Source organism: Microtus oregoni, unplaced genomic scaffold (genome assembly GCF_018167655.1).
Source record: "Microtus oregoni isolate MIOR12 unplaced genomic scaffold, Mior012 000006F_ref0000085, whole genome shotgun sequence".
Lineage (NCBI taxonomy): Eukaryota > Metazoa > Chordata > Mammalia > Rodentia > Cricetidae > Microtus > Microtus oregoni.
Genome location: NW_024543065.1, coordinates 42,905,091 through 42,928,851, shown reverse-complemented (window position 1 = coordinate 42,928,851; position 23,761 = coordinate 42,905,091). Strand labels below are relative to the sequence as shown.

At 41.4% G+C, this 23,761-nt stretch overlaps 1 long non-coding RNA gene across 1 annotated transcript; it reads left to right on the top strand.

The window, feature by feature from the left end:
- The first annotated feature begins 249 nt into the window (after nucleotides 1-249).
- On the top strand, nucleotides 250-8,617 carry LOC121449187. Its single transcript, XR_005974500.1, has 3 exons — nucleotides 250-315; nucleotides 558-593; nucleotides 8,526-8,617. It is a non-coding gene; the product is annotated as an uncharacterized LOC121449187 (long non-coding RNA).
- Nucleotides 8,618-23,761: the final 15,144 nt, after the last annotated feature.

The window sequence follows — 23,761 nt, the reverse complement described above, 5'->3', positions numbered from 1 at the left end:
AAACAAATGAAAAAAACCAACAAAAATAAATATACACCAAAGATAAAAAAAAAGTAAAGGAAGTATATAGAGGAACTGTTGCTTAGCCCTGAGCTTTGGTGTTGAAATGTGTCAGCATCAAGTCTTGAGAAAGAGCATATCCACTTTCTGTATGTACTGGGTGTCCTCATCCTGACAGCATTCCGGGCTACAGTTTGTTCTATCCTGTAGTTGTGTCCCACTGTGCAGACTCTATCACCAGTTCCACGTGCTGTTTCTGTGGAGATCTGGCATGAGACACTGCCATGGTCCTTGGAGCTGCTCTTCCTGGACTTGGTAAGTGTGTCAGGGGTCATCATTTTTAGCTATCGTGGTAGTGAATACAGAGTCCCAGTTTTATAACCTGGGCTCCTCTCATAGAACTCTTCCTCTATGAAGACCTGGTCTAGTGGCTGCAGAGGAGTCTTCCTTGACATCAGCCTGCCCATCGGGACCTGGTGTTTTGATCTGAGCTCTGGGATCTGGGTCAGTTTATAACAGGACAGATTTCCCTCATCAGTCTTTTGCTCTATTTTCAGTGTTTTTAATGTTGCAGAGGACCTGGGCACAGTATGGTGAGTCTGTTCTCTGTTTTTGCCCTGGGGAACTAAGTTGGCTGGGCGTAGCATGGGAGGAGCTTGAAGCATCTTGTGCAGATCCTGAGATGGAATTTTTTTTTCTTTTTTGTTTTTATTGAGAAAAGAAGAAAAAAAAACATAAACAAAAAACAAGTTTCCACCTCCTCCCAGCCTCCCATTTCCCTCCCCCTCCTCCCACCCTTCTCCCCCTCCTCCCACCCTTCTCCCCCTCACCCCACTCCTCTCCCCCTCCCTCTCCAGTCCACAGAGCAGTCCGGGTTCCCTGCCCTGTGGTAAGTCCTAGGTCCTCCCCCCTCAATCCATATCTAGGAAGGTGAACATCCAAACTGGCTAGGCTCCCACAAAGCCAGCACATTAAGTAGGGTCAAAACCCCGTGCCATTGTCCTTGATGTCTCATCAGCCCTCATTATTCGCCATGTTCAGAGTCCAGTTTTATCCCATGCTTTTTCGGTCACAGTCCAGCTGGCCTTGGTGAGCTCCCAGTAGATCAGCTCCACTGTCTCAGTGGGTGGGTGCTCCCCTCGTGGTCCCGACTTCTTTGTTCATGTTCTCCCTCCTTCTGCTCCTCATTGGGACCTTGGGAGCTCAGTCCAGTGCTCCTGTGTGGTCTCTGTCTCTATCTCTATCCATCACCAGATGAAGATTCTATGATGATATGCAAGATATTCGTCAGTATTGCTCTAGGATAGGGTCATTTCAGGTTCCCAATCCTCAGCTGCCTAAGGAACTAACTGGGAACCTCATCTTGGGCACTTGGGAGCCCCTCTAGGGTCAAGTCTCTTGCCCACCCTAAAGTGGCTCCCTTAACTAAGAATTGTGGTTCCGTGCTCCCCTATCCACCTTTCCTTTATCCCAATTCTCCTGTTTCCCCAGGTCCCCCCTCCTTTCCTTCTACCTTTTCTCTCCCCATCTCCCCTTACCCCCATCCCACCCCACCCCCAAGATCGCATTTTCTCCCTGGCAATTTGGTCTACTTCCCTTAGCCAAAGGATAACTATATGTTTTTCCTTGGGTTCACCTTCTTACTTAGCTTCTTGAGGTTCACCTATTGTAGACTCCGTGACCCTTATTGATGGCTAGAAACCAATTATGAGCGAGTACATCCCATGTTCATCTTTTTGGGTCTGGGACACCTCACTCAGGATAGTGTTTTCTATTTCCATCCATTTGCATGCAAAATTCGAGAAGTCATTGTTTTTTACCACAGCGTAGTATTCTAGCGTGTATATATTCCATACTTTCTTCATCCATTCTTCCATTGAAGGGCATCTAGGTTGTTTCCAGGTTCTGGCTATTACAAATAATACTGCTATGAACATAGTTGAACAAATGCTTTTGTCATATGATAGAGCATCTCTTGGGTATATTCCCAGGAGTGGTATTGCTGGGTCCTGGGGTAAGTTGATCCTGAATTTCCTGAGAAACCGAAACACTGACTTCCACAGTGGTTGCACAAGATTGCATTCCCACCAGCAATGGATGAGGGTACCCGTTCCTCCACAGCCTCTCCAGCAAATGTTGTCCTTGGTTTTTTTGACTTTAGCCATTCTGACAGGTGTAAGATGATATCTCAAAGTTGTTTTGATTTGCGTTTCCCTGATTGCTAAGGAAGTTGAGCATGACCTTAAGTGTCTTTTGGCCATTTGAACTTCTTCTGTTGAGAATTCTCTGTTCAGTTCAGTGCCCATTTTTTAATTGGGTTAATTAGCATTTTAAAGTCTAGTTTCTTGAGTTCTCTATATATTTTGGAGATCAGACCTTTGTCTGTTGGGGGGTTGGTGAAGATCTTCTCCCAGTCAGTAGGTTGCCTTTGTGTCTTAGTGACCATGTCCTTTGCTTTACAGAAGCTTCTCAGTCTCAGGAGGTCCCATTTATTCAATGTTTCCCTTAATGTCTCTGCTGTTGGGGTTACACATAGGAAGCGATCTCCTGTGCCCATCTCCTGTAGGGTACTTCCCACTTTCTCTTCTATCAGGTTCAGTGTGTTCGGGCTGATATTGAGGTCTTTAATCCATTTGGACTTGAGTTTTGTGCACGGTGATAGATATGGGTCTCTTTTCATTCTTCTACAGGTTGACATCCAGTTATGCCAGCACCATTTGTTGAAGATGCTTTCTTTCTTCCATTGTATACTTTTGGCTCCTTTATCAAAAATGAGCTGTTCATAGGTTTGTGGGTGAAAATTCGGGTCTTCTATACGATTCGATTGGTCGACTTCTCTGTTTTTATGCCAGTACCACACTGTTTTCATTACTGTAGCTCTGTAATAGAGTTTGAAGTCAGAGATGGTAATGCCTCCAGACAATCCTTTATTGTATAGGATTGTTTTGGCTATCCTGGGTTTTTTGTTTTTCCATATAAAGTTGATTATTGTCCTCTCATGATCTGTGAAGAATTTTGATGGGATCCTGATGGGATTGCATTGAATCTATAAATTGCCTTTGGTAGAATTGCCATTTTTATTATGTTGATCCTCCCAATCCAAGAGCAAGGGAGATCCATCCATTTTTTGGTATCCTCTTCAACTTCTTTCTTCAATGCCTTAAAGTTCTTGTCAAATAGATCTTTCACTTCCTTGGTTAGATTTACCCCAAGATATTTTATGCTGTTTGTGGCTATCGTGAAAGGTGAAGCTTCTCTGATTTCCCTCTCTGCTTCCATATCCTTTGTGTATAAGAGGGCGACTGATTTTTGGAGTTGATCTTGTATCCTGCCACATTACTAAGCTGTTTATCAGCTGTATAAGTTCTTTGGTGGAGTTTTGGTGGTCGCTTATGTACACTATCATATCATCTGCAAATAACGAAAGTTTAACTTCTTCCTTTCCAATTCGAATCCCCTTGATCCCCTTATGTTTTCTTATTGCTATTGCTAGAACTTCAAGTACTATATTGAAGAGGTATGGCGAGAGTGGACAGCCTTGCCGTGTTCCTGAGTTATGCTGGATGTCTTTGAGTTTCTCTCCGTTTAATTTGATGTTAGCTGTCGGCTTGCTGTATATAGCTTTTATTATATTTATGTATGACCCTTGTATCCCTAATCTCTCCAAGACTTTTAATATAAATGGATGTTGAATTTTGTCAAATGCTTTTTCAGCATCTAATGAAATGATCATAAGGTTTTTTTCTTTCAGTTTATTTATATGCTGGATTACATTGATAGATTTTCGTATGTTGAACCAGCCCTGCATCTGAGGAATGAAGCCTACTTGATCATAATGGATAATTTTTAGGATCTGTTCTTGGATTTGATTTGCCAGTATTTTGTTGAGGATTTTTGCGTCGCTATTCATGAGTGAGATTCGCCTGTAGTTTTCTTTCCTGGTTGAGTCTTTGAGTGGTTTTGGTATCAGAGTAATTGTGGCTTCATAAAAGGAATTTGGTAGTGACCCTTCTGTTTCTATATTGTGGAATACATTAAGGAGTATAGGTATTAGGTCTTCTTGGATGTTCTGGTAGAATTCTGCATTGAAACCATCTTGTCCTGGGCTTTTTTTGGTAGGGAGGTTTTTGATAACAGCTTCTAATTCTTCGCGACTGACAGGTCTGTTTAGATTGTTCACCTGGTCCTGGTAATTTTTGGTCAATGGTATTTATCTAAAAAAGTGTCCATTTCTTTTACATTTTCCAGTTTGTGGCATACAGGCTTTTGTAGTAAGATCAATGACTCTCTGAATTTCCTGTGTGTCTGTGGTTATGTCCCCCTTTTCATTTCTGATCTTATTAATTTGTGTGTTCTCTCTCTGTCGTTTGATTAGTTTGGATAGGGGTTTATCAATCTTGTTGGTTTTCTCCAGGAACCAGATTTTTGTTTCATTGATTCTTTGGATTGTTTACTGTGTTTCTATTTTGTTGATTTCAGCCCTCAGTTTGATTATTTCCAGTCTTCTACTCCTCCTAGGTGAGTCTGCTTCTTTTTTTCTAGAGCTTTCAAATGGGCTGTTAAGTCTCCAATATGTGCTTTCTTTGTTTTCTTTAGGTGGGCACTTAGTGCTATGAACTTTCCTCTCAGGACTGCTTTCATAGTGTCCCATAAGTTCGAGTATGTTGTTTCTTTATTTTCATTGAATTCAAGGAAGACTTTAATTTCTTTCTTTATTTCTTCCTTAATGCAGGTATGGTTCCGTAGTTGACTGTTCAGTTTCCATGAGTTTGTAGGCTTTCTGGGGGTAGCATTGTTGTTGAATTCTAACTTTAATCCATGGTGATCTGATAAGACACAGGTGGTTACTAATATTTTTTTGTAACTGTGTAAGTTAGCTTTGTTACCGAGTATGTGGTCAATTTTCGAGACGGTTCCATGAGCTGCAGAGAAGAAGGTATATTCTTTCCTCTTTGGGTGGAATAATCTATAGATGTCTGTTAAGTCCATTTGCTTCATTACCTCCATTAATTCTCTAATTTCTCTGTTAGGTTTCTGTCTGATTAACCTGTCCATTGGTGAGAGAGGAGTGTTGAAGTCTCCTATTATTAGTGTGTGCTGTTTGATGGCTGCCTTGAGTTTTAGTAATGTTTCTTTTACGTACGTGGGTGCTTTTATATTAGGGGCATAGATATTCAGGATTGAGACTTCTTCCTGTTGAATTGTTCCTGTTATGAGTATAAAATACCCCTCTCCATCTCTTCTGATTGATTTAATTTTGAAGTCAGCTTTGTTAGAAATTAGTATGGCCACACCTGCTTGTTTCTTAGGTCCATCTGCTTGATAAGCCTTTTCCCAGCCCTTTAATCTGAGTAGGTGACTGTCTTTGTGGTTGAGGTGTGTTTCTTGTAGACAGCAGAATGTTGGATCCTGTTTTCTTATCCAATCTCTTAGCCTGTGCCTTTTTATAGGTTAGTTGAGCCCATTGATATTAAGTGATATTAATGACCAGTGGTTGTTAACTCCGGTCACTTTTTTAGTAGTAGGGTTTGTGTGTTTTCCTTCTTTGATTTGCGCTTGTGAAGGGTCTCTAGATTTCTGAGTTATTGTGGTCATTGTTGGACTCCTTGGTTAGTGATTTTCCTTCTATTATTTTCTGTAAGGCTGGATTTGTGGCTACGTATTGTTTAAATTTGTTTTTATCCTGGAAAATTTTGTTTTTACCATTTATAGGGAATGAAAGTTTGGCAGGATATAGTAGTCTGGGATTGCATCCGTGGTCTCTTAGTTTTTGGAGTACATCTATCCAGGACCTTCTGGCTTTCATGGTTTCCATAGAGAAGTCCGGTGTAAGTCTGATAGGTTTACCTTTATAAGTAACTTGGCCATTTTCCTTTGCGGCTCTTAATATTCTTTCTTTATTCTGTATATTTTGTGTTTTGATTATTATATGGCGAGGGGATTTTTTCTTTTGATCCAGCCTATTTGGTGTTCTGTATGCTTCTTGAACCTTCATAGGTACATCTGCCTTCCGGTTGGGAAAGTTTTCTTCTAAATTTTATTAAGTATATTTTCTGAATCTTTGAGCTGCTCTTCTTCTCCTTCTTCTACTCCAATTATTCTTAGGTTTGGTTTTTTTTTATTGTGTCCCATATTTCCTGAACGTTTTGTGATGAGAGTTTGTTGGACTTGCTGTTTTCTTTGATCAGAGCGTTTATTTTCTCTATGTTATTCTCAGAATCTGAGATTCTTTCTTCTATCTCTTGTATTCTGCTGGTTATGCTTGATTCTGTAGTCTCTATTCGTTTACCTAGATTTTCCATGTCCAGCCGGCCCTCTGTTTGTGTTTTCTTCTTTGCCTCATTTCAGTTTTCAAGTCATGAACTGTTTCCTTTATCTGCTTGATTGTTTTTCCTTGGTTTCCTAGGGCATCATTCACTGATTTACTCAATTCCTCGAACTTTCTGTTATACTTCTCACCCATTTCTATACGGGCGTTTTTTATATGCTGTTTAAGGGTGTCAATCACTTTCATGAAGTCAGTTTTTTCTACTTCTTCTTGATTAAGGTGTTCATGTCCTCCTCTTGTGAGGTCACTTTCTTCTGGTGGTTTCGTGTTGTTTTTCAGATTGTTGGGAGAATTCCTGCATTGGCCCATCTCTTCCTCCCAATCCTCCCCTTTGGATCTTCTTTTACAGGATCAGGTCTTCTTGCCCACTGATGTACCTTCCCAGTGATGTCACTCCCCAGAGATGTTTCTCCACAATGATGTTTCACTTGGGGCCCAGATCGAAACTCCGCGCTGCTTGGTTAGCTCGCGAACAAAGGATCCACCCTGCTTGCAGGCTATGGGAACAAAGGAGCTACTGGCCACCCCTTTGTCCTCCCAGTTCGGGTTCGGTCCCAGCGCCCTAGCAGGCTGAGCAGGGAGGCACTATGCCGCCAAAGAAGGGAGTTAGGGAGGGAGACAGGGGGTGTGTGGATCTGGATGTAAGCTGAATGGGATAGGAAGAGAGAGGAGGTATGGGCAGTATAGCCCCTGTAGGATGGCCAGGAAGTGTGGGCGGGCTGAGGTATGTTCCCAGCTGCTGCAGCACTCACTCACCACAATGATATTTCACTTGGTGCCCAGATCGAAACTCCATGCTGCTTGGTTAGCTCGCGAACAAAGGGCCCACCCTGCTCGCTGTGGGCAGGCTATGGGAACAAAGGATCTACCGGCCACCCCTTTGTCCTCCAGGTTCGGGTTTGGTCCCAGCGCCCTAGCAGGCTGAGCAGGGAGGCACTATGCCGCCAAAGAAGGGAGGGAGGGAGGGAGACAGGGGGTGGGGGGATCTGGATGTAAGCTGAATAGGATAGGAAGAGAGAGGAGGTATGGGCAGTATAGCCCCTGTAGGATGGCCAGGAAGTGTGGGCGGGCTGAGGTATGTTCCCAGCTGCCGCAGCACTCACTCACCACAATGATGTTTCACTCAGTGCCCAGATCGAAACTCCGCGCTGCTTGGTTAGTTCGCTAACAAAGGGCCCACCCTGCTTGCTGCGGGCAGGCTATGGGAACAAAGGAGCTACCGGTCACCCCTTTGTCCTCCCGGTTCGGGTTCGGTCCCAGCGCCCTAGCAGGCTGAGCAGGGAGGCACTATGCCGCCAAAGAAAGGAGGGAGGGCTGAGATGGGATTTTTCACTGGCATCCACTGGCACACTTACTTAATGATCCGTACTTAATACTGTAGCCATCTCTGGGTTGGGGATTCTAGACTGTGCTCCAGCAAAGCCTGCATGATATGTGTCTCAGAAGGATATTGAATAAATGGCACAGAGGAGGGGGCAACTGCACACATGTGTCCTCCTGAGGATATAGATATTTGATTTTGAATTTGTTTCCCTTTTCTTCCTATCTCTTCTCATTTGGGCTTTGCCTTGCTCTCTTACTGATTCTGCCCTTGCTAAGGCTTGTCATCCATGAAACAGAGTTGAACAAAATACTGTCTAGTGTGTGTGTTGCATAGATGGGATTCATTTATTTTCAGAGGCTCCCAGGCTTTTTGTGACTTTGGAGGTGGGAATAGTGTTTGGGTTTTTCATGGACACAAGAGACAAAGTCAGACATACGTCATTGATTTGAATGGATTTTCCCTTGAATATCCCAGAGAAATGGGACGATTTGGTGATAAGAATGGCAGCCCACAGGGTTCATTCCTGGGCTGATAGGACACAAGTAGAGACGCCACTGATAGCGTTAAGGTACGAGGGTTATTCTGGCATTGTTTGGGAACAGTAAAGATGATTAGTCCTTTGGAACTAGGCCAGGGCACAATTCTGAAAATGATGACACTTCACTCTTGTTAGCTTTCTTTCTACAGGATACAAGCTAGAGTCATATGGCAGGAAGGGACATCAACTGAGGAATTGTCCCCACTGTACTGGCCTGTGGGCTTGTCTGTGGGGCAGTTTGTTGATTACAATTTTTGTGGGAGCTACTCGGGAGTCTTTGGGAATGTGGCTCTCCTGGTATCGGTTTATTAGCAGTTTTTCCTGTGTCTCTCCAGGGCCACCACCCCAGCCTTCCATCTGGGCAGTTCCAGGAGCTGTGGTTTCCAAAGGTAGTGATGTAACCATCTTCTGCAGGATCCCTCCAGGAGTGATCACTGTTCGTCTAGACCATATTGTTCCCAGAACTGTGTGGTATGATGGTACCCCACAGGGAGCCCAGGAGGTGTTTGAATTCAGTCTGAAGAATATAACACAGAGTAATGCTGGGCTTTACTTCTGTGAATACTTTAGGGGAAGTGAATGGTCACGAAGTAATGACAGTCTGGAGCTGGTGGTGACAGGTGAGTAACTGCCTAAAAACACTGTCCTTCAGGCTCACTCTCTGATCCAAACTAACTAACCATATATGCCCCATCCCAGGCCCACTCTGCATCTCTGCTCCAATATAGTGATCTATTCCCTCTTCTCTTCTCTCCTACCTCATTTTCTTTTTAATTTCCATTTTTCTTGACAACTTGACTTTCCTGAAAACTTGATTTTCAGTATTTTTTGAGACAAGTTCTCACATATTTCAGACTGTCCTTGAACTTACTGTGTAACCAGGCATAATCTTGAATTTATGATCTCTCTGCTTCTATTCTCCTAGTGCTGGTGTTGTTGACCTGATCAATGACACCATCCATATGCTGATAGACATAGAATATGGGTCACTGTGTATATTAGGTAAATTAGGCAAGAACTTGACCAACGAAGATTCAACCGAAGACCTTCTGCTTTGGTGTGTGACCCTCAGGCTGTCCTGACCATATTGCAGCCTCTCTTCTGAGTGGTGATTATATTGCCTAAGGGATGGAGTTAACAGAAACTGACAGGGGCTTTCTGTCTCTGTTGAGCCTTTCTGTGGTCCTGGTTCATGAAAAATAATACAAACATGTTCTGTGATTCCTATAGATTAGCAATAGATGAGTTTCCTCTTGTCTTCATCTTTCTTCTCTCTGTTCAGACTCTGAACTGTAGTCTCATTGTTAATCATGTCTTAAATAACAGAGATTTCCTGGCTGGTTTTGTGACAACTTGACACAAGCTAGAATCATTAGACAGGAAGGAACCTCAGTTGAGGAAATGCCTTCATGAAATCCAGCTGTAAGGCATTTTCTCAAGTTGTGATCTACAGCAGAGGGCCAACCCACTGTGGGTGGTGCTATGGCTGGGCTGCTGGTCCTCAGTTCTGTAAGAAAACAGGCTGAGCAAGCCAGGGGAAGTCAGTTAGCAGCACTTGTCCATGGCTTCTGCATCAGGTCGCACCTCTAGCATCCTACTCTGCTTGTGTTCCTGTCCTGACTACCTTTAGTGATAAATAGCAATGCTGAAGTGTAAGCCAAAGAAACCCTTTCTTTCCCAACTTGCATTCTGGTCATGTTGTTTCATAGCAACAATAAAAGCCCTAAGTAAGAAAAGTTTTTTTTTTTTTCCTTTTGAGACAAGGTCCTACCTGTTTCAAACTCTGGCTGCCTTTGAAACTTCAGTATCGAGCAGAGTGTTTTTATTTTATTTTATTTCATTCTATTTTATTTATTTATTTTGGCCCGGTCCCTTATTTATTTATTTATTTTGAAACAAAAAGATTTTTTTTTTGGTTTCTGTAAGAAGCTGTATTTACTTGGCACACTTGTATTTACACACACGCATTTATAGTTTAAGTATTAAAATAATGTCATTCAACAAAAGCCAGGCAATTAGCAATAGAACAGAAGTTTGATTAAAAACTGGGATTAATAAGCATGTATACAAAAATAATAAAAGCAAAAAAATATTTTTAAAAACAGGGTTTCTTTGTGCAGCACTCTTGGCTGGCCTGGAACTTACTGTAGACCAGGCTGATCTAGAACTCAGAGATCCACCTGCCTTTACTTCCTGAGTGCTGGGATTAAAGGGGTGCACCACCACTGCCCGGCTGCAAAAAACTTCTTAGTCTTATAAATAAATCACGAAACAAAAAGATTTAATTCGATGCTCTACAGGAGAGACAGAGATGCTAATTGCCCACCTGAAGGGCAAGGTTAGTTTTTTTTCTCTAATAATATTTTTAATACTTTATAAAAAATACCATTCAAAATTTCCACTTCCTCCCTCCCACATCCCTCACACTCCCTCACTCCTTCTTTCCCCTCCTCCTCCAGTCCTAAGAGAGGGCAGGGTTCCCTGTCCTGTGGGAAGTCCAAGGCCCTCCCCCTTCCATTCAGGCTTAGGGAGGTGTGTTTCCAAATAGAACAGGATCCCCAAAAACCCAATACATGCATTAGAGACAAATCCCAGTGCTATTATCATTGGCTTTTCAGTCTGCCCCAATTGTCAGCCACATTCAGAGGGTCCAGTTTGATCCCATGCTCGTTCAGTCTCATTCCAGCTGGATTTGGTGAGTTCTCATTAGATCAGGCACACTGTCTCAATGGGTGGACCAACCCCACATGGTTCTGACTTCTTTGCTCATCTTCTCCCTCCTTCTGCTCTTCAATTGGCCCTTGGGAGCTCAGTCCAGTGCTCTGATGTGGGTCTTTGTCTCTATCTCCATCTTTCACCAGAGGAAGGTTCTATGGTAATATTCAAGATAGTCCTTAGCTTGACTACAGGACAAGGCCATTTCAGGCACCCTCTCCTCCACTGCCCAGGCTCCTAGCTGGAGAAATCCCCATGGACACCTGGGAGCCCCTCTAGAGTTAAGCCTCTTGCCAACCCCACAATGCCCCCCTTAATTAAGATATCATCTTCCCTGCTCCCATTCTTCCTCCATCTTAATCATCCCACTCCCCCAAGCTCTCCCCAACCCTTCCCTTCTCCCTTTTTCTTCCCCTCTGCCATTCCCCCCAACACACTCCCACCCCTATGCTCCCAACTTTTGCCTGGTTATCTTGTCTGCTTCCAATTTCCAGGAGGATCTATATATGCTTTTCTTTGGGTTCACCTTATTAGCTTTTCTAGGATCACGAACTATAGGCTCAATGTCCTTTGTTTATGGCTAGAATCCACTAATAAGTGAGTACATACCATATTCATTTTTTTGGGTCTGGGTTATCTCAGTATAGCGTTTTCTATTTCCATCCATTTGCATGCAAAATTCAAGATGTCATTGTTTTTTACCGCTGTGTAGTTCTCTAATATGTAGATGTGCCACACTTTCTTCATCCATTCTTCCATTGAAGGGCATCTAGGTTGTTTCCAGGTTCTGGTTATTACAAATAATGCTGCTATGAACATAGTTGAACAGATGCTTTTGTAGTATGATTGGGCATCTCTTGGGTATATTCCCAAGAGTGGTGTTGCTGGATCCCGAGGTAGGTTGACTCCCAGTTTTCTGAGAAACCACTACACTGATTTCCAAAGTGGTTGCACAAGTTTCATTCCCACCAGCAATGGATGAGTGTTCCTCTTACTCCACAACCTCTTCAGCATAGGCTATCATTGGTGCTTTTGATTTTAGCCATTCTGACAGGTGTAAGGTGGTATCTCAAAGTTGTTTTGATTCGCATTTTCCTGATAGATAAGGAAGCTGAACATGTCCTTAAGTATCCTTTGGCCATTTGAAGTACTTCTGTTGAGATATCTCTGTTCAGTTCAGTACCCCATTTTTTAAAAAGAAATATTTATTTTATTCCATAACATAGATAAAACATTCCACACTCAGGACATTTGATTCTATATGGGAATACTCAGTATGACTACATCATAGTCAGTACATGCTTACTGTGTTTGTACCAGCTGCCCTTTAGTCTGAGGAGAACATAAAATTGAAATAAGTATTGTCCCTTATTTACACATCTTTTCAGAGCTTATGGATTTGGAGAAGTAAGATATTCATAGATAGCTGTGTAAAGCTTGTAAGTTTGCATATTTCATAGACTAGACACTTAAACCACAGTTAAGGTGAAAGGTACAATCCTACAATTCCCCAATGCACAATTTTAGTGCAATTCTTTCTACCAATTTCATCTTTTTAAACTTTCTGCCCACAAATCCAAACACTTGTTTGTGTAATTTCTCTCTTGATTTGATACAAAATAGCACCATTTCAAATTTATGAGGATCTGGAGATTAGAAACATCACTCAGTAGCTTAATTTAGCTGTGCATTTTCACAGGTGTGGGATCCTTGGCTTTAGGTTTGATAGGCAAACAACCTGCATCCGGGTTACCTCCTAAGCTAAGAGTTGCTTATTTTGTTTTATGTTTTAGTAGTAAATGAAATGATTGAGAATGTGCACTTGTTTTAAAAGATTCAGGACCATTACCCTAAGAAGTACTAGGAAAGACAAGACACAGTGCACCTGATTTTACTTACGCATCCTGCTGAACTCTTCCATTCCTTATAGGAGGAAAGGAGACAAATATAGAAGAAGGAAGCTGCAGACTCAAGTCATTTTGTTTACAGAGAAAAGAATGAATTTTATATTGTATTATTGCAATCCTTCATTTGCAGATACTCAAAAACTTGTGATGAGTAGCATTAATTTGTTTTGTTTTATCCTTGTACAATAAACACAATTTATCCAAAGAAACTTAGAAGATAAAATACAACTTTATTGTTAATGTTACATAATACCATATCTTAGTTTTATTTTGTGTCTTATTTTGACAAGAGTGATTCTTAAATAATTCTGAAGTACAGATAAAATTATAACCTGGGGCTTTGGAAATATTTCAGTGGTTAAAGAACTTGTGGGAGGACCAGAGTTCAGGTCTCCAGACCCCACACAAATTCTGGGTGTTTGTCACCTCCCACTGGATGGTGGTGATATAAGGTAGAAAGGAATCTCCCAAGTATGTTTGCCTGCAATCTAGGTGGAAATGCCATGGTATATGATTAACTTAGAGTTCCCAATTCAATGAATAAGGTGACCACTAAAACAGAAAGATGCCCAAATCTACAGTTCTTTCTAGGCATTCCACTCTAATCTGCACTCACATACATGTAAACTGAATACACGTACGCATGTACATGAGAAGAGTAATATGATAGTATGCACACACAGAGTTGATTTAAGTAAAATGCTCCAATAACATGGGCACTCCTCTGCACAGTGTTCTTCCATAATATAAAAAGGAGCCTGAGTGCACTGTTTTACTGATATGTGAGAGAGTTGAGGAAAGAATTTTAAAAGCAGTACCCCATTTTTAATTGGGTTATTTAGAACTTTAATGTCTTGTTTCTTGAGTTCTTTATATATTTTGGAGATCAGACCTTGTCTAATGTGGGGTTGGTAAAGATCTTCTCCCATTCAGTAGGGTGCCATTTGTGTTAATGACAGGGTCTGTCCTTTGCATTACTGAAGCTCCTCAGTTTTAGGAGGTCCCATTTATTCATTGATGCTCTTATTGTCTGTGTTACTGGGGTTATACGTAGGAAGTGGTCTCCTGTGCCCATGTGCTGCAGGCTACTCCCCAGTTTCTCTTCTATCAATTTCAGTGTGGCTGGCTTTATGTTGAGGTCTTTAATCCATTTGGACTTGAGTTTTGTGCTTGGTGATAGATATGGGTCTCTTTTCATTCTTCTACAGGTTGACATCCAGTTGTGCCAGCACCATTTGTTGAAGATGCTTTCTTTCTTCCCTTGTATACTTTTAGCTCCTTTATCAAAAATGAGGTGTTCATAGGATTGTGGGTTAAAATCTGGGTCTTCTATACGATTCCATTGGTCGCCTTCTCTGTTTTTATGCCAGTACCAAGCTGTTTTCCATACTGTAGCTCTGTAATAGAGTTTGAAGTCAGGGATGGTAATGCCTCCAGACAATCCTTTATTGTATAGGATTGTTTTGGCTATCCTGGGTTTTTTGTTTTTCCATATGAAGTTGATTATTGTTCTCTCAAGGTCTGTGAAGAATTTTGTTGGGATTTAGATGGGGATTGCATTGAATCTATAGATTGTCTTTGGTAGAATTGTCATTTTTGGCCAGGCAGTGGTGGCACACGCCTTTAATCCCAGCACTTGGGAGGCAGAGGCAGGCGGATCTGTGTGAGTTCGAGACCAGCCTGGTCTACAAGAGCTAGTTCCAGGACAGCCTCCCAAACCACAGAGAAACCCTGTCTCAAAAAAAAAAAAAAAAGAATTGTCATTTTTACTCTGCTGATCCTCCCAATCCAAGAGCACGGGAAATCCTTCCATTTTCTGCTTTCCTCTTCAATTTCTTTCTTCAAAGACTTAAAGTTCTGTTCAGATAGATCTTTCTCTTCCTTGGTTAGAGTTACACCAAGATACTTACTCTATTTGGTGCTATTGTGAAAGGTGATGTTTCCCTGATTTCCCTCTCTGCTTCTTTATCCTTTGTGTATAGAAGGGTTACTGATTTTTTTTGAGTTGATCTTGTATCCTGCCACATCACTGAAGGTGTTAATCAGCTGTAGGAGTTCTCTGGTAGAGTTTTTGGGGTCACCTATGTACACTACCATATAATCTGCAAATAACGAAAGTTTGACTTCTTTCTTTTTAATTCGAACCCCCTTTATCTCCTTATATTGTCTTATTGCTATTGCTAGAACTTCAAGCTCTATATTGAAGAGATATGGAGAGAGTGGACAGCCTTGTCTTGTTCCTGATTTTAGTGGAATGGCTTTGAGATTCTCTACATTGAATTTGATATTGGCTGTTTGCTTGTCGTATATTGCTTTTCTTATATTTAGATATGATCCTTGTATCCCTAATCTCTCCAAGACCTTTATCATAAATGGGTGTTGAATTTTGTCAAATGCTTTTTCAGCATCTAATGAAATGATCAGATGGTTTTTTCTTTCAGTTTATTTATATGATGGATTACATTGATAGATTTTCATATGTTGAACTAGCCCCACATCTCTGGGATGAAGCCTACTTGATCACAATGGATGATTTTTTGATGTGTTCTTGATTTTGATTTGCCAGTATTTTATTGAGAATTTTTATATTGATGTTCATGAGTGAGATTGGCCTGTAATTCTCTTTCTTGGTTGAGTCTTTGTGTGGTTTTGGTATCAGAGTAACTGTAGATTCATAAAAAGAATTTGGCCATGGCTCCTCTATTTCTATTATGTGGAACACATTAAGGAGTATAGGAATCAACTCTTCTTGGAAGTTCTGGTGAATTCCGCACTAAAATATCTGTTCCTGGGCTCTTTTTCGTTGGGAGGTTTTTAATGACAGCTTCTATTTTCTTTTTTTTCTTTTTTTATTGAGAAAAGGAGAAAAAAAAACAAGTTTCCACCTCCTCCCAGCCTCCCATTTCCCTCCCCCTCCTCCCACCCTACGCCCCCTCCTCCCACCCTTCTCCCCCTCCCCCCACTCCTTTCCCCCTCCCTCTCCAGTCCAAAGAGCAGTCAGGGTTTTCTGCCCTGTGGTAAGACCTAGGACCTCCCACGTCCGTCCATATCTAGGAAGGTGAACATCCAAACTGGCTGGGCACCCACAAAGCCATCACATTACGTAGGATCAAACCCCCGTCCATTGTCCTTTGCGTCTCATCAGCCCTCATTGTTCGCCATGTTCAGAGAGTCCAGTTTTATCCCATGCTTTTTCAGTCACAGTCCAGCTGGTCTTGGTGAGCTCTCAATAGATCAGCTCCACTGTCTCAGTGGGTGGGTGCATCCCTCGTGGTCCCGACTTCTTTGCTCATGTTCTCCCTCCTTCTGCTCCTCATTGGGACTTTGGGAGCTCAGTCCAGTGCTCCAGTGTGGGTCTCTGTCTCTATCTCCATCCATCACCAGATGAAGGTTCTATGATGATATGCAAGATATTTGTCAGTATTGCTCTAGGATAGGGACATTTCAGGTTCCCTATTCTCAACTGCCCAAGGAACTAACTGGGGACCTCAGCTTGGGCACCTGGGAGCCCCTCTAGGGTCAGGTCTCTTGCCAACCCTAAAGTGGTTCCCTTAACTAAGAATTGTGGTTCCGTGCTCCCCTGTCCAACCTTCCTTTATCCCAATCCTCCTGCTTTCCCAAGGCCCGACCTCCTTCCCGTCAAACTTTTCTCTCCCCATCTCCCCTTACCCCCAACCCACCCCACCCCAAGATCCCAATTTTCTCCCCGGCAATTTTGTCTACTTCCCTTAGCCAAGAGGATAACTATATGCTTTTCCTTGGGTTCCCCTTCTTACTTAGCTTCTTTAGATTCACCTATTGTAGACTCCGTGACCCTTATTGATGGCTAGAAACCAATTATGAGTGAGTACATCCCATGTTCATCTTTTTGGGTCTGGGATACCTCACTCAGGATAGTGTTTTCTATTTCCATCCATTTGCATGCAAAATTCGAGAAGTCATTGTTTTTTACCGCTGAGTAGTACTCTAATGTGTAGATATTCCATACTTTCTTCATCCATTCTTCCATTGAAGGGCATCTAGGTTGTTTCCAGGTTCTGGCTATTACAAATAATACTGCTATGAACATAGTTGAACAAATGCTTTTGTCATATGATAGGGCATCTCTTGGGTATATTCCCAAGAGTGGTATTGCTGGGTCCAGGGGTAGGTTGATCCCGAATTTCCTAAGAAACCGAAACACAGACTTCCATAGTGGTTGCACAAGATTGCATTCCCACCAGCAATGGATGAGGGTACCCCTTCCTCCACAGCCTCTCCAGCAAAGGTTATCATTGGTGTTTTTGACTTTAGCCATTCTCACAGGTGTAAGATGATATCTCAAAGTTGTTTTGATTTGCATTTCTCTGATTGCTAAGGAAGTTGAGCATGACCTTAAGTGTCTTTTGGCCATTTGAACTTCTTCTGTTGAGAATTCTCTGTTCAGATCAGTGCCCCATTTTTTTTAATTGGGTTAATTCGCATTTTAAAGTCTAGTTTCTTGAGTTCTCTATATATTTTGGAGATCAGACCTTTGTCTGTTGCGGGGTTGGTGAAAATCTTCTCCCAGTCAGTAGGTTGCCTTTGTGTCTTAGTGACAGTGTCTTTTGCTTTGCAGAACCTTCTCAGTTTAAGTAGGTCCCATTTATTCAATGTTGCTCTTAATGTCTGTGCTTCTGGGGTTATACATAGGAAGTGATCTCCTGTGCCCATCTGTTGTAGGGTATTTCCCACTTTCTCTTCTATCCTTTTTAGTGTGTTCGGGCTGATATTGAGGTCTTTAATCCATTTGGACTTGAGTTTTGTGTACGGTGAAAGATGTGGGTCTATTTTCATTCTTCTACAGGTTGACATCCAGTTGTGCCAGCACCATTTGTTGAAGATGCTTTCTTTCTTCCATTGTATACTTTTAGCTCCTTTATCAAAAATGAGGTGTTCATAGGTTTGTGGGTTAAAATCCGGGTCCTCCATATGATTCCATTGGTCGACTTCTCTGTTTTTATGCCAGTACCACACTGTTTTCATTACCGTAGCTCTGTAATAGAGTTTGAAGTCAGGGATGGTAATGCCTCCAGAAGATCCTTTATTGTATAGGATTGTTTTGGCTATCCTGGGTTTTTTGTTTTTCCATATAAAGTTGATTATTGTCCTCTCCAGATCTGTGAAGAATTTTGATGGGATCTTGATGGGGATTGCTTTGAATCTATAAATTGCCTTAGGTAGAATTGCCATTTTTACTATGTTGATCCTCCCAATCCAAGAGCAAGGTAGATCCATCCATTTTTTTGGTATCCTCTTCAATTTCTTTCTTCAATTCCTTAAAGTTCTTGTCAAATAGATCTTTCACTTCCTTGGCTAGATTTACCCCAAGATATTTAATGCTGTTTGTGGCTATCGTGAATGGTGAAGCTTCTCTGATTTCCCTCTCTGCTTCCCTATCCTTTGTGTATAAGAGGGCGACTGATTTTTTGGAGTTGATCTTGTATCCTGCCACATTACTAAAGCTGTTTATCAGCTGTATAAGTTCTTTTGTGGAGTTTTGGGGGTCGCTTAAGTACACTATCATATCATCTGCGAATAACGAAAGTTAACTTCTCCCTTTCCAATTCGAATCCCCTTGATCCCATTATGTTGTTTTATTGCTATTGCTAGAACTTCAAGTACTATATTGAAGAGGTATGGAGACAGTGGACATCCTTGTCGTGTTCCTGAGTTAAGCGGGATGTCTTTGAGTTTCTCTCCGTTTAATTTGATGTTAGCTGTCGGCTTGCTGTATATAGCTTTTATTATATTTATGTATGACCCTTGTATCCCTAATCTCTCCAAGACTTTTATCATAAGGGGATGTTGAATTTTGTCAAATGCTTTTTCAGCATCTAATGAGATGATCATATGGTTATTTTTTTTCAGTTTATTTATATGCTGGATTACATTGATAGATTTTCGTATGTTGAACTAGCTCTGCATCTCAGGAATGAAGCCTACTTGATCATAATGGATAATTTTCCTAATGTGTTCTTGGATTCGCTTTGCCAGTATTTTGTTGAAGATTTTTGCGTCGATGTTCATGAGTGAGATTGGCCTGTAATTCTCTTTCCTGGTTGAGTCTTTGTGTGGTTTTGCTATCAGAGTAACTGTAGCTTCATAAAAGGAATTAGGTAATGACTCTTCTGTTTCTATATTGTGGAATACATTAAGGAGTATGGGTATTAGCTCTTCTTGGAAGTTCTGGTAGAATTCCGCATTGAAACCATCTGGTCCTGGGCTTTTTTTGGTAGGGAGGTTTTTGATAACAGCTTCTAATTCTTCGCGACCAACAGGTCTGTTTAGATTGTTCACCTGGTCCTGGTGTAACTTTGGTATATGGTATTTATCTAAAAAAGTGTCCATTTCTTTTACATTTTCCAGTGTTGTGTTATACAGGCTTTTGTAATAAGATCTGATGATTCTCTGAATTTCCTCTGTGTCTGTGGTTATGTCCCCCTTTTCATTTCTGATCTTATTAATTTGCGTATTCTCTCTCTGTCGTTTGATTAGTTTGGATCGGGGTTTATCAGTCTTGTTGATTTTCTCCAGGAACCAGCTTTTTGTTTCATTGATTCTTTGGATTGTTTTCTGTGTTTCGATTTTGTTGATTTCAGCCCTCAGTTTGATTATTTCCAATCTTCTACTCCTCCTAGGTGAGTCTGCTTCTTTTTTTTCTAGAGCTTTCAGGTGGGCTGTTAAGTCTTCAATATGTGCTTTCTCTGTTTTCTTTAAGTGGGCACTTAGTGCGATGCACCTTCCTCTTAGCACTGCTTTCATAGTGTCCCATAAGTTCGAGTATGTTGTTTCTTTATTTTCAATGAATTCAAGGAAGACTTTAATTTCTTTCTTTATTTCTTTCTTAATCCAGGTATGGTTCAGAAGTTGACTGTTCAGTTTCCATGAGTTTGTAGGCTTCCTGGGGGTAGCATTGTTGTTGAATTCTAACTTTAATCCATGGTGATCTGATAAGACGCAGGTGGTTACTAATATTTTTTTGTAACTGTGTAAGTTAGCTTTGTTACCGAGTATGTGGTCAATTTTCGAGAAGGTTCCATGAGCTGCAGAGAAGAAGGTATATTCTTTCCTCTTTGGGTGGAATAATCTATAGATGTCTGTTAAGTCCATTTGCTTCATTACCTCCATTAATTCTCTAATTTCTCTGTTAGGTTTCTGTCTGATTAACCTGTCCATTGGTGAGAGAGGAGTGTTGAAGTCTCCTATTATTAGTGTGTGCTGTTTGATGGCTGCCTTGAGTTTTAGTAATGTTTCTTTTACGTACGTATGTGCTTTTATATTAGGGGCATAGATATTCAGGATTGAGACTTCTTCCTGATGAATTGTTCCTGTTATGAGTATAAAATGTCCCTCTCCACCTCTTCTGATTGATTTAAGTTTGAAGTCAACTTTGTTAGAAATTAGTATGGCCACACCTGCTTGTTTCTTAGGTCCATTTGCTTGATAAGCCTTTTCCCAGCCCTTTACTCTGAGTAGGTGCCTGTCTTTGTGGTTGAGGTGTGTTTCTTGTAGACAGCAGAATGTTCTATCCTGTTTTCGTATCCAATCCCTTAGTCTGTGCCTTTTTATAGGTGAGTTGAGCCCATTGACATTAAGTGATATTAATGACCAGTGGTTGTTAACTCCGGTCACTTTTTTAGTCGTAGGGTTTGTGTGTTTCCCTTCTTTGTGTTGCGCATGGTGAAAAGTCTCTAGATGACTGAGTTATCATGGGCATTGTTGGACTCCTTGGTTAGTGATTTTCCTTCTATTATTTTCTGTAAGGCTGGATTTGTGGCTACGTATTGTTTAAATTTGTTTTTATCCTGGAAAATTTTGTTTTCTCCATTTATAGTGAACGAAAGCTTGGCTGGATATAGTAGTCTGGGCTTGCATCCATGATCTCTTAGTTTTTGCAGTACATCTATCCAGGACCTTCTGGCTTTCATGGTTTCCATAGAGAAGTCAGGTGTAAGTCTGATAGGTTTACCTTTATAAGTAACTTGGCCTTTTTCCTTTGCGGCTCTTAATATTCTTTCTTTATTCTGTATATTTTGTGTTTTGATTATTATATGGTGAGGGGATGTTTTTTTTTTTTTCATCCAGCCTATTTGGTGTTCTGTATGCTTCTTGAACCTTCATAGGTACCTCTTTCTTCAGGTTGGGAAAGTTTTCTTCTATAATTTTATTAAGTATATTTTCTGTACTGTTGAGCTGCACTTCTTCTCCTTCTTCTACTCCAATTATTCTTAGGTTTGGTCTTTTTATTGTGTCCCAAATTTCCTGAATGTTTTGTGATGAGAATTTGTTGGTTTTGCTGTTTTCTTTTATCAGTGTGTTTATTTTTTCTATGGTATCTTCAGTGTCTGATATTTTCTCTTCTATCTCTTGTAATCTGTTGTTAGTACTTGTCTCTGTCGTTCCTGTTCGTTTACCCAGATTTTCCATCTCCATTCTTCCCTCGGTTTGTGCTTTCTTCATTGCTTCCATTTCATGTTTCATGTCTTGAACCGCTTCCCTAACCTGTTTGATTGCTTTTTCTTGTTTCTCTTGGTTTTCTTGCATGTCTTTGAGCGATTTATTCATTTCCTCTACCTTTTTGTTTGTAATCTCTAATTGTTTATGGCAGTTTTTCACCTCCTGTTTAAGGTCCTCTATTATATTCATATAGTTCACTTTTGAGTCGATTTCTTCTATTTCTTCAGGAGTAGGGTGTACAATTCTTCTTATTTCGGGATCCCTGGTTTCTGGTGGTGTCATGTTGCCTTTCAGGTTGTTGGAGGAATTCTTGTATTGGTGCCTTCCCATCTCTTCCTTCAAATGGAGCCAGGAGAGGCCTGGTCTCTTGGTCCAGTCTTTGATGTGATTGACTCTCTGGGTATATCTCTTCAGTGTAGAAGCAGAACCGATCCCGTCCAAGGGATTCCTCAGCAACTAAACAGGGACGCCATTAGCCCAATGATCCAGGGCCAACAGGATGAATGGAGCAAGGGGGGGTGGTGGTATCCAGGAGCGAGCAGGAAGCCTGGCGCCGGAGCTGAAGGTGCCCAGCTCCCTTACAGGGGACCCTGAGGCCTGCCTGGTAGGCAGGCACTCACTGCTCTGGGTGGGTCGCCTTAATTTAGGAGCTTAAAACTGTAGTTGAGCACTGGTCCTAGCATACAGCAGGGCAGGGTTGGGGAGGGGTGCTGGGGGTGCTGGGTCGTGCGAAAGAAAGACACCCCTGCAGAAGGAGCTGGGGGAGGGGGTTTGTGCTCTCTTCTGGGACAGTCCCCCCCTGGATAGCACACACTCACCCGTCCTGATGGGATTCCTCAGCAACTAAACAGGGCCGCCATTAGCCCAATGATCCAGGGCCAACAGGATGAATGGAGCAAGTGGGTGGGGGTGGTATCCAGGAGCGCGCAGGAAGCCTGGCACCGGAGCTGATGGTGCCCGGCTCCCTTACAGGGTACCCTGAGGCCTGCCAGGTAGGCAGGCACTCACTGCTCTGGGTGGGTCGCCTTAGTTTAGGAGCTTAAGACTCTAGTTGAGCACTGGTCCTAGCATACAGCAGGGCAGGGTTGGGGAGGGGTGCTGGTGGTGCTGGGTCGTGCGAAAGAAAGACAGCCCTGCAGAAGGAGCTGGGGGAGGGGGTTTGTCGACAGCTTCTATTTTCTCGCAACTTATAGGTGTATTCAAATTGTTAACCTGGTCTTGGTTTAATTTTGGTATCTGGTATTTATCTAAAAAATTTCCTTTTCTTTTACATTTTCCAATTTTGTGGTGTACAGGCTTTTGTAGTAAGACCTAATATTTCTCTGAATTTCCTCTGTGTCTGTGGTTAAGGCCCCCTTTTCATTTCTGATCTTGTTAATTTGAGTTTGTTAATTTGAGTTTTGTTAATTAGTTTGGATAGGGGTTTGTCAATCTTGTTGATTTTCTCAAAGAACCAGCTCTTTGTTTCATTGATTCTTTGGATTGTTTTCCGTGTTTCTATTTTGTTGATATCAGTGCTCAGTTTTGATTATTTCCAGTCTTCTACTCCTCCTCGGTGAGTCTGCTTCTTCTTTTTTTTTTTCCTATAGCTTTCAGGTGTACTGTTAAGTTCCTAATGTGAACTTTCTCTATTTTCTTTATGTGAGCACTTAGTGCTATGAACTTTCCTCTTAGCACTGCTTTCATAGTGTCCCATAGGTTTGGGCATGTTGTGTCTTCATTTTCGTTGAATTCAAGGAAGACTTGAATTTCTTTCTTTTTTTCTTCCTTAATTCAGTGGTGGTTCGGTAGTTGACTGTTTATTTTCCATGAGTTTGTGCCCTTTCTGGAGGTAGAATTGTTGTTAAATTCTAATTTTACTCCATGGTGATCCAATAAGACATATTTTTTTTTGTATCCTTGGATGCTTGCTTTGTTACTGAATATGTGCTCAATTTTCAAGAAGGTTCCATGAGATGCTGAGAAGATGGTATATTCTTTCCTGTTTGGGTGGAATGTTCTATAGAAGTCTGTTAAGTCCATTTGATTCATTACATCTGTTAGTTCTCTTATTTCTCTATTAAGTTTCTGTCTGTTTGATCTATCCATTGGTGAGAGAAGAGTGTTGAAATCACCTACTCTTAGTGTGTGGGGTTTGATGTGTGATTTTAGTTCTAGAAATGTTTCTTTTACATATGTGGGTGCTTTGTATTAGGGGCATAGATATTCAGGATTGAGACTTCATAAATCTTGATGAACTGTTCTTGTTATGAGTATAAAATGTCTTCTCCATCTCGTCATATTGGTTTAACTGAAATCAATTTTGTTAAGTTTTTGGATAGCCACACCCCGCTTGTTTCTTAGGTCTGCTTGATTGGAAAACCTTTTCCCAACCCTTTACAGTGAGGTAGTGTTTGTCTTTGAGGTTGAGGTGTGTTTCTTGAAAACAGTAAAATGTTGGATCCTGTTTTGTATTCATTCTCTTAACCTGT